This window comes from Nyctereutes procyonoides, unplaced genomic scaffold (genome assembly GCF_905146905.1).
Source record: "Nyctereutes procyonoides isolate TBG_1078 unplaced genomic scaffold, NYPRO_anot_genome, whole genome shotgun sequence".
Lineage (NCBI taxonomy): Eukaryota > Metazoa > Chordata > Mammalia > Carnivora > Canidae > Nyctereutes > Nyctereutes procyonoides.
Genome location: NW_026575140.1, coordinates 50,334,108 through 50,348,979, shown reverse-complemented (window position 1 = coordinate 50,348,979; position 14,872 = coordinate 50,334,108).

The window sequence follows — 14,872 nt, the reverse complement described above, 5'->3', positions numbered from 1 at the left end:
ATTTTTTAAAGATTTTATTTATTTATTTATGAGAGACAGAGGCAGATACTTAGGCAGAGGGGAGCCTGATATGGGACTTGATGCCAGGACACCAGGATCACAACCTGAGCCAAAGGTGCTCAACCACTGAGCCACCCAGGTTCTCCAAATTCAAGCATATCTTAAGAGGCAAAGATAAACCAACTATAAACTATTTCCATATCATTCAGGGAACCAATCACATTTCTAGTTGTTCATCTGGGCTTCACAACTTCTGAAGACATGGGTTTGGGAATTTCCTCCACAGCCCATGTCTCTGTAAGAAAGTTAAAGAGTAGAAGAAGGTTGTTTCTACCAAATGGTGTTGAGTCTTCAGGTCAAGTGAAGGCATCACTCATTTAAGAGGGGGTAATGGGGAAAAAAGGCACCACTTATTTAGCAGGGGTAACTAAAAAGTACAATTGCAACTAGATAAGATCAGGTTGACTGATTTAGTGTAAATTTTAAATTACATCTGGCTTTTGGGAGGAAAATGTTACATCACCCAAAGTATTAAAACAGTATGCTGTATAAGAACACGAAACAGTATTCAAATTGATAAACAATTGACTAGTTCAATTGTCCGTTAAAAGTTTCTAACAACTTTATTTTCCTAGATGAGTTTTCACTTTTTATCACAACAAGACTCAAGTTGGAAGCTCTTTATCCACACTTTCTCTCTTTCCTTACCTAATTCTTTTTAAGTCCCAATGGGGCAGTCTTGGAATCCAGAACCACAAGCTGTCCCTCACCCTAGCTTTTTTTGGCAATGGGGAAGGGTGTGCCCTTATGGTAATATATATAATATGTTATCTATGGATTACCTTGTAGTTTTAATTGATGCCCTCAAAAAAAAAATCAGATGTTGTCATTGAATTGTTCTTTGTATTTTTTTTACAATGTAACTTGTTATTTTTTAACCTGTTAGTCCATAAACCAGAAAATCTGCCCTTAGATTGAGTTGACTATACATAAAACGTGCATAATTCACTCTCTTCCCTACTCCCTGCCCCATTCACCCATAAACATTACTATAGTGTCAGAAAAGTTCACTTGTCTGAGGAATCAAAGGAATGAAACCAGAGACCCCAGCATTGCTTGATCAAGGGCTGTTTATCTCCATTTCTGTTCTATTTTTTTCTATATGGGCTATATTCTTATAGCATTTCCAAGTTAGTGTGGTTCTAAGCATTTACAATCCCAAGGAGAATATTTCTAAGTAGTCCAGCAAAATCCTCAAGGCTATTTCTCAGCTTTGCTTGAAATCATGCTGATCAATCACTGAACCTTTTACTGCTTTGAATTGGGATCCTGTCATTGACCATGCCTGAGTCCCTGTAAAACCCTGAGTAGGGGCAGGTGAAGCCCATCCCACTCAAACAACTCACATTGCAATGAGGAAGGGCTGCTTCCTTAAAAGAAATCCAAAGATGCTGAGAGGGGAAAACAAACATGTCAACTGCAATTGAATAGCAAACTTTAGCATGAATAAGTCTATACAGTCTACTGCTCCCAATCTGTCTCCCCAAAAGAATTGTTTTCCAAAGATGAGTGACACACTGTTAGAAAAAGGCCTAAATCTAAGAAAACACAACATTGACTTCATAGGATTTCAGTGAGGGTTGCATATGTGAAAATGCTTTGTAAGCTATAAACATGTTGCAGAGTCATATTATTAAGATTATAATTATATATAATAAGCATGTACCTCTCATCAGAATGCCAATTCTGAGTGGTAACTTGTGCCATCATGGGTTGGCAGGGAGTCTTTGCTCAATAGTTATATTCCCAAGGTGATACAGAGCAGCCCCATCTTAAGTGTTCCTTTTGCCATAGCAAAAACATGGCTATTTTATGTAAAGTTGACTCAATTCCCACTCATACGACCCACACATATTATATTGTAGTGATTTAAACTTCCTGGATTATAGGACTTTAATTTGTGAAAACAAACCCATTTAAAGCAAGCTTAGGGGATCCCAGGGTGGCTCAGCGGTTTGGCGCCTGCCTTTGGCCCAGGGTGTGATCCTGGAGACCCGAGATCGAGTCCCACATCAGGCTCCCGGCATAGAGCCTGCTTCTCCCTCTGCCTCTTTCTCTGCCTGCCTCTCTCTCTCTCTCTCTTTCATAAATGAATAAATTTTTTAAAATCTTAAAAAAAAAAAAGCAAGCGTAAACCAAAGGTCTACCATAATTTTAGAGAGTTTAAGAGTTAGACATGGCTTCAGATATGACTGCATTCAGGTGTTCAAAGATGTCATCAGATCTGGTTCTGGCTATGTTAGTTCTTTTTCTCCAGATTGGTTTTATTCCTAGACAGGCAGAATGGCAGAGATGGCCACTGCAGCTTTTGATTTGAGTTACCCTGACAGCTAATTGATTCAAAAGACTATTTATTGTCTGCGGTTCCATTAAAAGTTGCAGGGTAGATTCTGATTGAATGGCTTGGATCACATACCCATCGAACTAATCACTATGGCTAGGGGTTTCCCACAAGAATTGTTACCAGAGGGGGAGAAGGGAAAGTGTACTGAGCAGAAAAAACAAAACAAAACAAAAAAAACCAGCTATCTCAGGATCTAGGCCTCCTCAGTCCAGAACAGAGATTTAACTTACTAATAGAGTACAGAATGAGGGCTGAGGATCTCTGGGTGGCTCAGCAGTTTAGTATCTGCCTTAGGCCCAGGGCGTGATCCTGGAGTCCCGGGATCCAGTCCCACATCAGGCTCCCTGCATGGAGCCTGCTTCTTCCTCTGCCTGTGTTTCTGTCTCTCTCTGTAGATAAGATAATGAATGAATGAATGAATGAATGAATGAATGAATGAATAAATATAAAATCTTTAAAAATAATAATAATGATGAGGGCTTTCTGCCTTCTATAGCCCTGCAAGGAGGAAGATCAAGAAAATAAGTAGTTTAAACATGGATTACCCGACTTGTTTGTCCCTCTTCAGGAATTGAGGTTTTCCTCAGATTAATGGCAACTCAGAAGGGTTGACGAACTTAGCTTTTAATTTCCAGGGATCTTACTTTAAAGGACCTCATGTGCATGTGGACATAAACACCAAGATAGATTTTTAATGCCCACATGGAAAAGGGCAGATTTAAGTGGATTTTAGCACCCTGGTTTCTAAGTCTTTAATTATATCTCCTTTTACATTTAGAGCCATGTATGTGTAACAACTTAGCATGAGTCCCATTCAGTCATATGTGATGGTCATAATTGATGGAGAGGGAAATCATTTTTTTTAAGATTTTATTTATTCATGAGAGACACACAGAGACACAGAGACATAGGCAGAAGGAGAAGCAGGCTCCCTGGAGCCTGATGTGGAACTCGATTCCAGGACCCCAGGATCACAACCTGAGCCAAAGGCAGACGCTCAACCCCTAAGCCACCCAGGCACCCTGGAGAGGGAAATATCCTGAGGTTTACTTGATGGTGGGGGAGTCTGACTACAGCTACTCCCAGATATCCTAAAGTAGTAGGAGTGCTAAGAAGAGGAAGGTTGTATGTGATATGGTCCACCTGAATTTAGATCAGAGAAAGCTCTCCTATATTTTCTCCATCATGTAATTGGATTGTGAGTTTAGCAAACCATGACTATATCATTATCTGTTTTGGCCTTCTCCCTACAACATCAATTCTTGATGATTGCCTGTGTGACCTATTTGTTTTGGGCTGGCAAGAACCTTTTCCTCATCATAATCTGATGAAGTGGCCACCATCTCAAACACTGCTTTTGCCATGCTAGAAGGAGAGGAGGAATGTAAAGGGTCTTGCATTGATGCACTTCATTTCCACTCACAATTTTATTCCCCCAAGCATGTCATGTGTCCCTATCTAACCTCAAGTGAGGACCAGGAATAATCATCTCCTTTGCAGCTCTTTGCAGGAAAGGAAACTTGCTCTCCTGCTCTCCACACATTGTAGAACTAGAAGGTGGTATAGCAACCCTGCATTTTTTAGGCCTTCCTCATCACCCCTCATATATAAACACCTTCTCCAAGCCTCTGACTATACCACTTCTTCCCCCTCTTTGCTACCATCACCTCCTGACTCCCTGCTCACTTCTCCATACTCATTGAGCCTTTTGGTCTCCTATTTTTTTGCAATTCCTCTCAATATCTACACCCAGGATTATTCAGCAAGTACTTCTGAGTGACTACACTATGTGCTGGGCACTCTGTGTTAGGTATGTGCTAGGTGCCAAGGGATAAAATTGAGTCAGATGCAGACTCTGCTCTTAGAGACTTAGCCAAGTCAATAAGCAATCACAGTACGGTGTGATAAGAGCTGTTATACAGGTGAATAAGAGACCATAGAAGTAAAAGGACACCCAACCCAGCCTTTCTTGGTCAGAGAAGTTAGCATCCAAAACACCAGGAAGATGCCATCATAACTGAGTCCCAAGAAAGGGGAATTACATGGTGAAGATAGGTGGGAAGGGGTGATATTGTAGATAGAGGAAGCCATGTCTGAGGTGGAGGGTGATGTATTTCAGGAACTACGTATGGTTTAGCTAATTATGCCTAGAGCTTAGAGAATAAAAGCAACACTGATAACTGAGGATATAATGATCTCAGATCTTGAAGGGTCTTGTAAGTTAATCTGGAGTTAATTCTGGAAAGTATGGATATGGAAGGGAGGGATCAAAAATTTATTGACCTCATTAATGAGGGAACTACCAGGTTAATAAGGCTGATTCAAAGATGCTTACCAGAGATTGTGTATATATAGTCAATGAGGAAAAACATGTTGGGATAAGCTTGCTAAACTAGATACAAACCTGGCTAATGTCCTACAGGGCGATAAAACCACAAACTTTGGAGCTATCTTTTCTACCAAACATAAATCATTTGCGATTTATCACAGTTTGTTTTTAACCAAAAAAAAAAAAAAAAAGCCTCCAGAGTTTGGCCCTACTGAATATTAAATAGTAAGTTAAACAAAGTTATATTCCCCCAAAGTGTCAGATAACCTTTAAGTGGACTTTTAAATTAAAGTTCCAATTTGATGTTCAAAGTATATGGAATTGAACACCAATGTTGAATTTTTCATAATCTTAAACACATGGAAGTAATGTAACTGAGCAGATAAGGAAAACTAGAAGTTTAGATCAACTAAGCCCTCTATGAGAAGGCAAACCCAAGTATTACATTATGATTTATGATAAGAAATATATATATTTAAACTTTGTCCTCATTTCTGGCAGAGTTCCTAAAACCCTTGACATTTCCTAAGTGATAAGACTGGTGATCTTCTGTGGTGTTAATGAGATGACTTTTGGATATTACCTAAGGATGGGGGCTAGATGCTAGGGGAAATATCCTTGTGGTTAGGGACTTGAAACTGTCAGCCCCACCTCCCTGACCTTGGGGGAAGGGGACAATGGCTAGAGACAACTGGCCATTGAATCAGTCATCAATGGCCAAAAATCTAAGCAATCAAGCCTATGTTAGCAAAGCCTCCATAAAATCTCAAACCCAGGTTGGTGACAATGTGGAGTTTTGGGGAAAGTGGTATGCCTGCAGGGGAAGAAGGGAGGCTCTATGCTCCTTCCCTACCCCTTGCCCTCTACATCTCTTCCATTTGGCAGTACTTGAGTTATACCCTTCTATAATAAACTGGTGACCTAATAAGTGAAATGTTTCTGAGTTCTGTGAGCTGCTCTAGCAAATTAGTTGAACCCAAGGGTGGGTCCATGGAACCTCCAATCTATGGTGAGTTAGTCTGAAGCACAGGTGACAACCTGGATTTATGACTGGCAACTGGAGTGGGGGGCAGTCTTATAGGACTGAGCCCTTAGCCTCTGGAATCTGAGGCTATCTCCAGGTAATTGCATAAGAATTAAGTTAAATAAGAGAACACCCACCTGGTGTCTGAGAATTTCTTGGATATATATGGAAAAATCCCATATATATGGGATTGGTGATCAGAAATATGCTAAATCTTACAAAATAGAGAATGCATGCCTACAGTATATTCTAAATTAATAAAACTTAGGAAGAAACATCTGGCTCTTTTTAAACCAAAATCATCAAGCCAGTCTTATTTGTTTACAGAACCACCTTGATTATGGGCACTTGGGTTCTTATGTAAAAATCTCTCTATACTAGTGTTTCTATGAGAAGTTTTATTTTTGTTTTCCCAAAAAGGCTACATTCAGAGAATTAGAAGTTAGTCTCTTAGAGTCCTAGAGTTTCCTTATATTAATTTTTAAAACTCCTACTACTCTCTATAAATTAATCAGAACTCCTTTACTTTAAGTGTTTAAAACCTAATTTATTAATCCCTTCCAATTGTAGAGAAATATTTGAAAAACATACAGTAAGATAAAGGTCAGTGTGTCTCATTTACAGATATAGATACACAGATAGATTTCAGCTTCATTTCACCAACATTAATCACAAGTCAGAAGCTTACCTGTGCAGGTCTCATAGGACTGTTCTTTTTGGTGGATAGGAGACATTTTCTGGAGTTGTATGAAGTCACATAAAAACAAAGCAGAGTTTCTGTCTTCTCCCACATATCAGAGAATAGATTCATCCCCCATCACCTGCCCAAGAGATCTGATCTGAGGAATTTTCTAAAGCAGAAAAAAAACATAGGGGTATAATGGAAGATTTATATAATGCTGTCAAATTTCACTGTGGAAAAGTCCTAGGAACATGAAGACTTGTCAAAAAGGTAGCTAGATAACAAGGGGTATCGTCTGATGTCAAGTTGACTTTTTTTTTTTACAAAATAATTCAAACAGGAAAAGCAGCTTCAGATCAAAGTTTATTTTACTACAGAGCTTTCAGGAAAGAGTCCACATATGAACACACATGAAATGAAGATCACAAAGAATTCTGATTTAATCATCCATATGAAAAATTACTCCAGAAAGATAGTTTTATTTTAATTAATGTTAAAGAACCACAGACCATAACTAACATTTTATTTTATATAAGAACATTTGCACTATAGAGAAAATGTGACAGTTAATTTTATGTGTCAACTTTCTGGGCCATGGGGTGTCCAGACTTTTGGTCAAACATTATTCTGGGTGTGTCTGAGAGGATATTTCTGGATGAGATGAATGCTTGAATCTGCAGAGTGAGTAAAGGAGACTTGAATCTAGAGTGAGTAAAGGAGACTGCCCTCTCTAAAGTAGATGGGCTCCATTCTATCCATTGAAGATGTGAACTGAATAAAAAGGCTGAGTAGGAGGGAACTCCTTCTGCCTGACTGTTGAGCCGGAACATTGGTCTTTTCTGGCCTTCAAACTTGGACAGAAATATCAGCTCTCCCAGGTCTCAAGCCTGCCAATTTTCAGATGGGAACTTAAACCATTGGCTCTCCTGGTTCTTAAGCATTCAGACCCAGACTGGGACTCTAGCTTGCCAATTATAGATCTTCGGACTTTTCAGCTTCCATAGTTGTATGAGCCAATTTTTAAAATAATCAATGAATGGACTTCCTTCTCTCTCTCTATTCCTTTTTTAAAAATAGATTTTTAAATAATTTCTACACCCATCATGGGGCTCAAACTCACAACCTGGAGATCAAGAGTCACATGCTCTACTGACTGAGCCATCTAGGTGCCCATTTCTCTGCATTCTCACTGGAGCTATTTCACATCCTGTTGGCTCTGCTTCTCTGGAGAACCCTAATACAGAAACTGCACAGATGACATAGATTTTTTTTTCTATGTATAAAGTAAGAAAATAGTTGATTTATAAGAAAACAGTGAAGAAAATGGATAAAAATTTAATAAATGTGGAAAACCCTAGCCTAGAAGCAACTGTAGGCTATCAGAATGCAGCATATTATTCACAATCATCTAGTAGGTACATCCATATAAAAACAAGTTTCCTGGGGCAGCCCGGGTGGCTCAGCAGTTTAGCACTGCCTTCAGCCCAGGGCGTGATCCTGGAAACCTGGAATCGAGTCCCCACGTCGGGCTCCCTGCATGGAGCCTGCTTCTCCCTCTGCCTGTGTCTGTCTCTCCCTCTCTCTATCATGAATAAAAAAATAAAATCTTAAAAGAAAAAAAAAAGTTTCCTCCAACCCCACAGAGGCCAGTAGCATTGCCTGAAATGAATAAAATAGGGTAGCCTGTGTGACAAAAGAAGACAGTAAGTTCAATTTGGGACAGGTTCAGTTTGAGGTGTTTAGATGGGCCCTGGGCAGGTTAGGTAATCTTTCTGAACTACTTCATCTGAAAAATGGGATAACAACATAAATACTTGATAGGTCATTGTGAAAATTCAATGAATTAGTGTGTGCAAACTATCTATAACTGTGCAGTGCATAATAAGTTCTACACATGTTAATCATTATGATGTGTTGGGAAGCCTGGGTGGCAGTGGTTGAGCGTCTGCCTTCGGCTCAGGGCGTGATCCCAGGATCACTTCTGGGATCCAGTACTGCACCGGACTTGCCCCACAGGGAGCCTGCTTCTCCCTCTGCCTGTGTCTCTGCCTCTCTGTCTCTCATGAATAAATAAAATCTTTTTAAAAAATCATTATGATGGGTCTAGAACTCTAGTTTGAACTATAGATAGCAATACAGCAGTTGTCTACATGTTAATGACTACTGATGATATGCAAGGAACAGAGCAAAAGAGAACACCAGGGAGTGGATCCAAAAGAGGACACGAGCTACCAGGGAGGCAGATGGAGAACCTGCAGCCCCCAGGCTGGAAAACAGTCTAGAGACTGCCTTCTCCTGCTTAAGAGGAGCAGCTTCAAAGAACCTGAATGTCCCCAACTTAACCAAGGGGCTGGAAAATACTTTTCTAAGTATTGAGAACAGAACTGCGGCAGCGCCAGCAGGAATACGTGGCTCAACAGCCAAGAAAGGAAGTCCCATTTTAGAGCACGGGATGCAGACAGGGCTTTCACTCCAGGATCTGCAGGAAGGACGAGCTAAGGTCTGGCCACCATGTGCCACCACTGCCAGGAATCAAAGGCTTTACCTACGTTACAAAGGCTCTTGAAGTCTGTGTTGGTTTCCTCGGCGCCTGCCACCTTCAGGGACATCCGACGCCACACGGGGCCTGGGAGCCCAGAGGGCCAGAAGCGCCTCACTGACACCGGAAGTAGAACCAAGCCCCGCGCGCAGGCGGGAGCGCGGTACTGCGCACGCGCACTGGGCACCCCCACCCACCTCCTCGCCGGCGCTATTGTGACGAACGTGGCGCCAAATTCTGTGGATCCCGTTGGTTCCCTGGGAGCCGGGTTGCCGTTTCCTGCCACCCTGCCTCTCCTGGGGCAGGACAAGCCTCTTGCCCTGGGTTGGCCGGCCACTGACGAGCGGGGCCGAGGCGCTAGAGCGGAAGTATAGGTGACTACCGTCGGGAGCACCCGTTGCTCGCCGACTTCAAGGCCGGGGTGGGAGCCTAGTCCCCAGAAGGCCTTGCGGGTCGGCCCCTGTGTGTATGGACGTTCACCCCCAGGTATCCGGGCCCCCCCCCCAGACCCAGAAGGAGGAGGAGGCTGATAGGGGAATCTCGTGGGGTCCTCTAAAGTGCAGAGGGCGGTGCGAGTGGTTGCCCTTCGAGTGTCCCATGTCCAGACATGTGCTACCTAACAGGTGGTATTCTCTCTGGCACGAATCAAGTCACCTTTATTTATTTATTTATTTCTTTCTTCTCTTTCTTTCCTTCCTCCTCCTCCCTCCTTCTTCCTCCTCCTTCCTTCCTTCCTTCCTTCCTTCCTTCCTTCCTTCCTTCCTTCCTTCCTTCCTTCCTTCCTTCCTTCCTTCCTTCCTTCCATTTTATTTATTCATGAGAGAAACACACAGAGAGAGGCAGAGACATAGGCAGAGAGAGAAGCAGGCTCCATGCAGGGAGCCCGATGTGGGACTGGATCTCTGGTCTCCAGGATCACATCCTGGGCTGAAGGCGGCGCTAAACCGCTGAGTCCCGCCCCGGGCTGCCCCTCGAGTCACTTTTCTATAAGCTCATTTTAATGCAGAGTCAGGCTTCAGATAATCCCTTTTAGTTTAGTTTTTTTTTTTTTTTAAGTTTTTATGCATGAGAGAGAGAGACATAGGCAGAAGGAGAAGCAGGCTCCCTCTGAGGAGTCCGATGTGGGACTCGATTCCAGGTCCTCCAGATGACGACCTGAGTGGAAGGCAGAGGGCTCAACCGGTGAGCCACCAACATGTCCCCGGACAATCGCCTTTAAATCTCTGTTCCTGGGCATATTTATGATTTCATATATTGGGTGTTGCTGCATTGGGCTGTGGTCATGAAGATGACACAAGGGATAATATAATCTCTTGTATTTTAGATAGCAATTCAGGTTTATGCATCACCTGATCTTGGTCATCTTGCTTTGTGAGATCAAGACTTATAAAGTTACAACACCCTAAAATATCCTGGGAAAAGAATCTGACACAGGAGCAGGAAGTAGCTGGTCATTTAGCTGGTGATTGGCAGAGGACTCTTCCTGTTAGAGGAAGAAAGAGAAACGGAATGATTTGCCCTGTTTAAAATAAGTTAACCCAAACCCCAAAACTGAAGGAATTTAGTTGCCCAAATCCCTTTACCGGGCATCAGCACACACAGTCAAGTCACTGACTGAATCACTGAGTCAAAAGCATAAGGCTTTAAACATATAAGTATTTACCACCAAATTGTCTTTACAGTTGTTATACCCTTATATGTTTTCTTTTTCTTTATTATTTGTCTAGACTCACCAGCAATATTTTTTCTTTTTTTTTTAAGATTTTATTCATGAGAGACACAGAGAGAGGCAGAGACATAGGCAGATGGAGTAGCAGGCTCCCTGTGGGCAGCTCCATGCTGGACTTGATTCCAGGATCCTGCTGGGGATCACAGTCTGAACCAAAGGCAGGTGTTCAACCACTGAGCACCCAGGTACCCCCTCACTAGCAATACTTCCCCACATCCTGTCACATCTGGTATTGTTAGAACTTTTTATTATATCACTTTCTTAATGAATGAAATTAGTTAATGAAATTGATTTTTATTTCACTGATGATTGCTGATACTACCTTTTCATGTTTATTGAGCATTGCATTTCCTGTTGTGAAATTTTGTATTTTTTTTGTCCACTTTTCTTTAATCATTGTATTTTATACAAGATAAAAATAAAATATAAATCAGTTTTCAATTGAAAAAACCACAGGCTTCACAGGTAAATCTAAAGACTTCTTTGATTACCACCCTTAATATAATTTCCTTATCTTCCTCTGTGGAACTACTGTTGTCACTGGAGTATATATTTTTAGAATTTTCCAAAATAGTTTTACAGCCTGAACCTACTGATAAATCTTAGCACCAAGAAAAGACAACTAGAAATTAGCCTTATGATATGCAGTAGGAAGTACACAGCATCATCTAAGAAGAATTCTGGCTAAAAACTTGATCCTAAATATAATTAGGCCTCTCTAGATTCAATTACCAGTTTACAGGAAATCCTGGAGGATAACAGTACAATGTAAACAGTAGGAAAAAGCAAAATCAGCCATATCAGAATGTGAGATATTCTTTTTTTTTTTAAAGATTTATTTATTTAGTCGTGAGAGACAGAGAGGCAGAGACACAGGCAGAGGGAGAAGGAGGCTCCCTGCAGGGAGCCCAGTGCGGGACTCCATCCCGGATCCTGAGATCACACCCTGAGCTGAAGGCCCACGCTCAACCATTGAGTCACCCAGGTGTCCCATAATGTGGGATATTCTACAGTAAAATGACACTCTCTCCAACAAATGATTGTTGAGGAGGGAAAAAAGAAGAGATGGTTACAGAATAAATGAGGCTTAAGAGACATAAAAAAATGAAACTCTGTGTGAACCTGGTTTGGATTTAAATAACCAACTGTAAAAGATAGCTTTGAGATAATCAGGAAGAGATATTAAAATACTAATTAAGAGAATTATATTAGGAATTGTTGATAATGGCATGGTAATTACATTGAAGTTTTTACATCTTTATAATTTAAAGATTCATTCTCAAGTATTTACAAGTGATACAATGTCTTATAAAAATAATGGGAAAAGGATAAATAAAACAAAATTGGCAAAATGTTATTGATGATGGGTACATGGAAGTTCATTTGATTATTCACTCAACTCTTGTATATCATTAAACTTTTCTATAACAAAGTATAAAAAATACTTTTACATATACTTACTCCAAAAAACACATAATATTGCATATAGATATATTTTTATAAAACAGCATTATACTGTGTCTAATTTGCAACTTTTTTATTTTCAAAAAACAAATTAAAAAAATTTTTAAGTAGGCTCCAAGATCAAGAGTCACTTGTGTCACTGACTGAGCCAGACAGGAGTGTCTTGTTTTTTATTTTTAATATATTTTTGAGAATCACCCATGTCGACACATTTAATTTTAACATTTCTTTAGGTACAGTATGGTGTTTCACTATATGACTACACCATACTTTTATTTATTCATTCTCCTATTAACATACATTTAGTTTGTTTCCATTTTTAGCCTAGCCTAGTACAGTGAACACAGGATAATGTTTCTACAGAGGTAGAAATGCAAATTAAAAGGATATACAAATAAATAAATAGATAGATAGATAGATAGATAGATATACTTATGTTTGGTTTTAATAAATATTGCCAAATTTCTTGTAAAGTGACTATAACCAATTTACAAAATAAATAGCTACCTACTCCCTTTCTAAAAAAGTAAAAAAAAAAAATAAATCTGAGGTTACCAGACTTTGTAATTTTACCAGGTGATAATATCTTGTTTTAATTTTCATTATTGAATGTATTTTCAGACATTTATGGCTTTATTTCCTATTATGAGTTAGAATAGTTAAAAATAGCTCTTTTTCTTACTTCCCCTAAAATATAAAATGGTAGCTATAGATACCACTATCAACCAAACAGACAAAAAAAAATTAAGAGTGGCAATGGTAATATCATATATCATAGAATTAAAGACATTATAGGCATATCTTGGAGATATGGGATGCTAAGTTTCAGACAACTTCAATAAAATGAATGTTCCAATTAAGTGAATCCAATGAATTTTTTGGTTTTTGAATACATATAAATTTATGCTTACACTATAGTCTATTAAATGTGCAATAGCATTATGTCAAAATAGCCATCATCTGAGCTGTCAGCAAGTCCCTATCTTTTTGCTGGTGGAGGATCTTGCCTCAGTGCTGATGGCTGCTGACAAGTCAGGGTGGACGTTGCTGAAGATTGGGGTGGCTGAGGCAATTTCTTAAAATAAGACAACAATGAAGTTGATGATATGGGTTGACTCTTCCTTTCACAATTTCATTTTGACATATAATACTATTTGATAGCATTTTACCCACTGTAGAACTTCTATCAGAAGTGGAATGGGGCACCTAGGTGGCTCACTTACCACCTGCCTTCAGCTCAGTCCTGGAAGGCTCCCTTCTCAGTGAGGGGCCTGCTTCATGCTCTCCCTCTGCTGCTCTCTCCTTGTGCTCTCTATCAAATAAATAGGGGATCCCTGGGTGGCTCAGCAGTTTAGCGCCTGCCTTTGGTCCAGGGCGCGATCCTGGAGTCCTGGGATTGAGTCCCACACTGGGCCAAACCTTGTTGTTTCTTGTGATTTTGATTTTAGTAGCCATTTTGACAGGTTTGAGGTGATACCTCATTGTGGTTTTGATTTGCATTTCCCTGATGATTAGTGATGTTGAGCATTTTTTCATGTGTCTATTGGCCATTTGAATGTCTTTTTTGGATAAATGTCTGCTCATGTCTCCTGCCCATTTTTAGTAGGGTTATGTGGGTTTTTTGGGTGTTATCAGTTCTTTATATATTTTGGATATTAACTCCTTATTAGACACACCAATTGCAAGTATCTTCTCCCATTCAGTAGATTGTCTTTTGGTTTTGTCGATTATTTCCTTTGCTGTGCAGAAGCTTTTTATTTTGATGTAGTCTCAATAGTTTAGTTTTGGTTTTGTTTCCCTTGCCTTAGGAGATCTATCTTTAAAAATGTTACTATGGCTGATGTCAGAGAAATTATTGCCTATGCAGTCTTCTAGGATTTTTATGATTTCAGGTCTCACATTTAAGTCTTTAATCATTTTTTAGTTTGTTTTTGTATATGGTGAAAGAAAGAGGTCCAGTTTCATTCTTTTGCACTAGCTATCCAGTTTCCCCAACACTATTTGGTGAAGGCTCTTTTTCCCATTGTATATTCTTGCCTCCTTTGTCAAAGATGAATTGGCCATATTTTTGTGGGTTTATTCCTGGGCTTCCTACTCTGTTCCATTGTTCTATGTGTCTATTTTTGTGCCAACTGTTTTGACCACTACAGTTTTGTAGTATATCTTGAAATCTGGGATTGTGACACTTCCAGTTTTGTTCTTTTTTGAGATTGCCATTCAGGATCTTTTGTGGTTCCATACAGATTTTAGGATGATTTGTTATAGTTCTGTGAAAAATGCTGTTGGTATTTTGGTAGGGATTGCATGAGTCTGTAGATTGCTATGGGGATAGTATGGACATTTTAACAATATTTGTTCTCCCGCTCCATAAGCATGAAATATCCTTCCATTTCTTTGTGTGATTTTTATTTTTTTTAAGATTTTATTTATTTATTCATGAGAGACACAGATTGAGAGAGGCAGAGACACAGGCAGAGGGAGAAGCAGGCTCCATGCAAGGAGCCTGACATGGGACTCGATTCCGGGTCCCTGGGATCACACCCTGGACAGAAGGTGGTGCTAAACCGCTGAGCCACCTGGGCTGCCCTGTTTGTGTGATCTTTGATTTCCTCAATGTTTCATAGTTTTCGAAGTACAGGTCTTTAACCTCCTTGGTTAAGTTTATCCCTAGATTTTTTTGTGTGTGTGTGGTATAATTGAA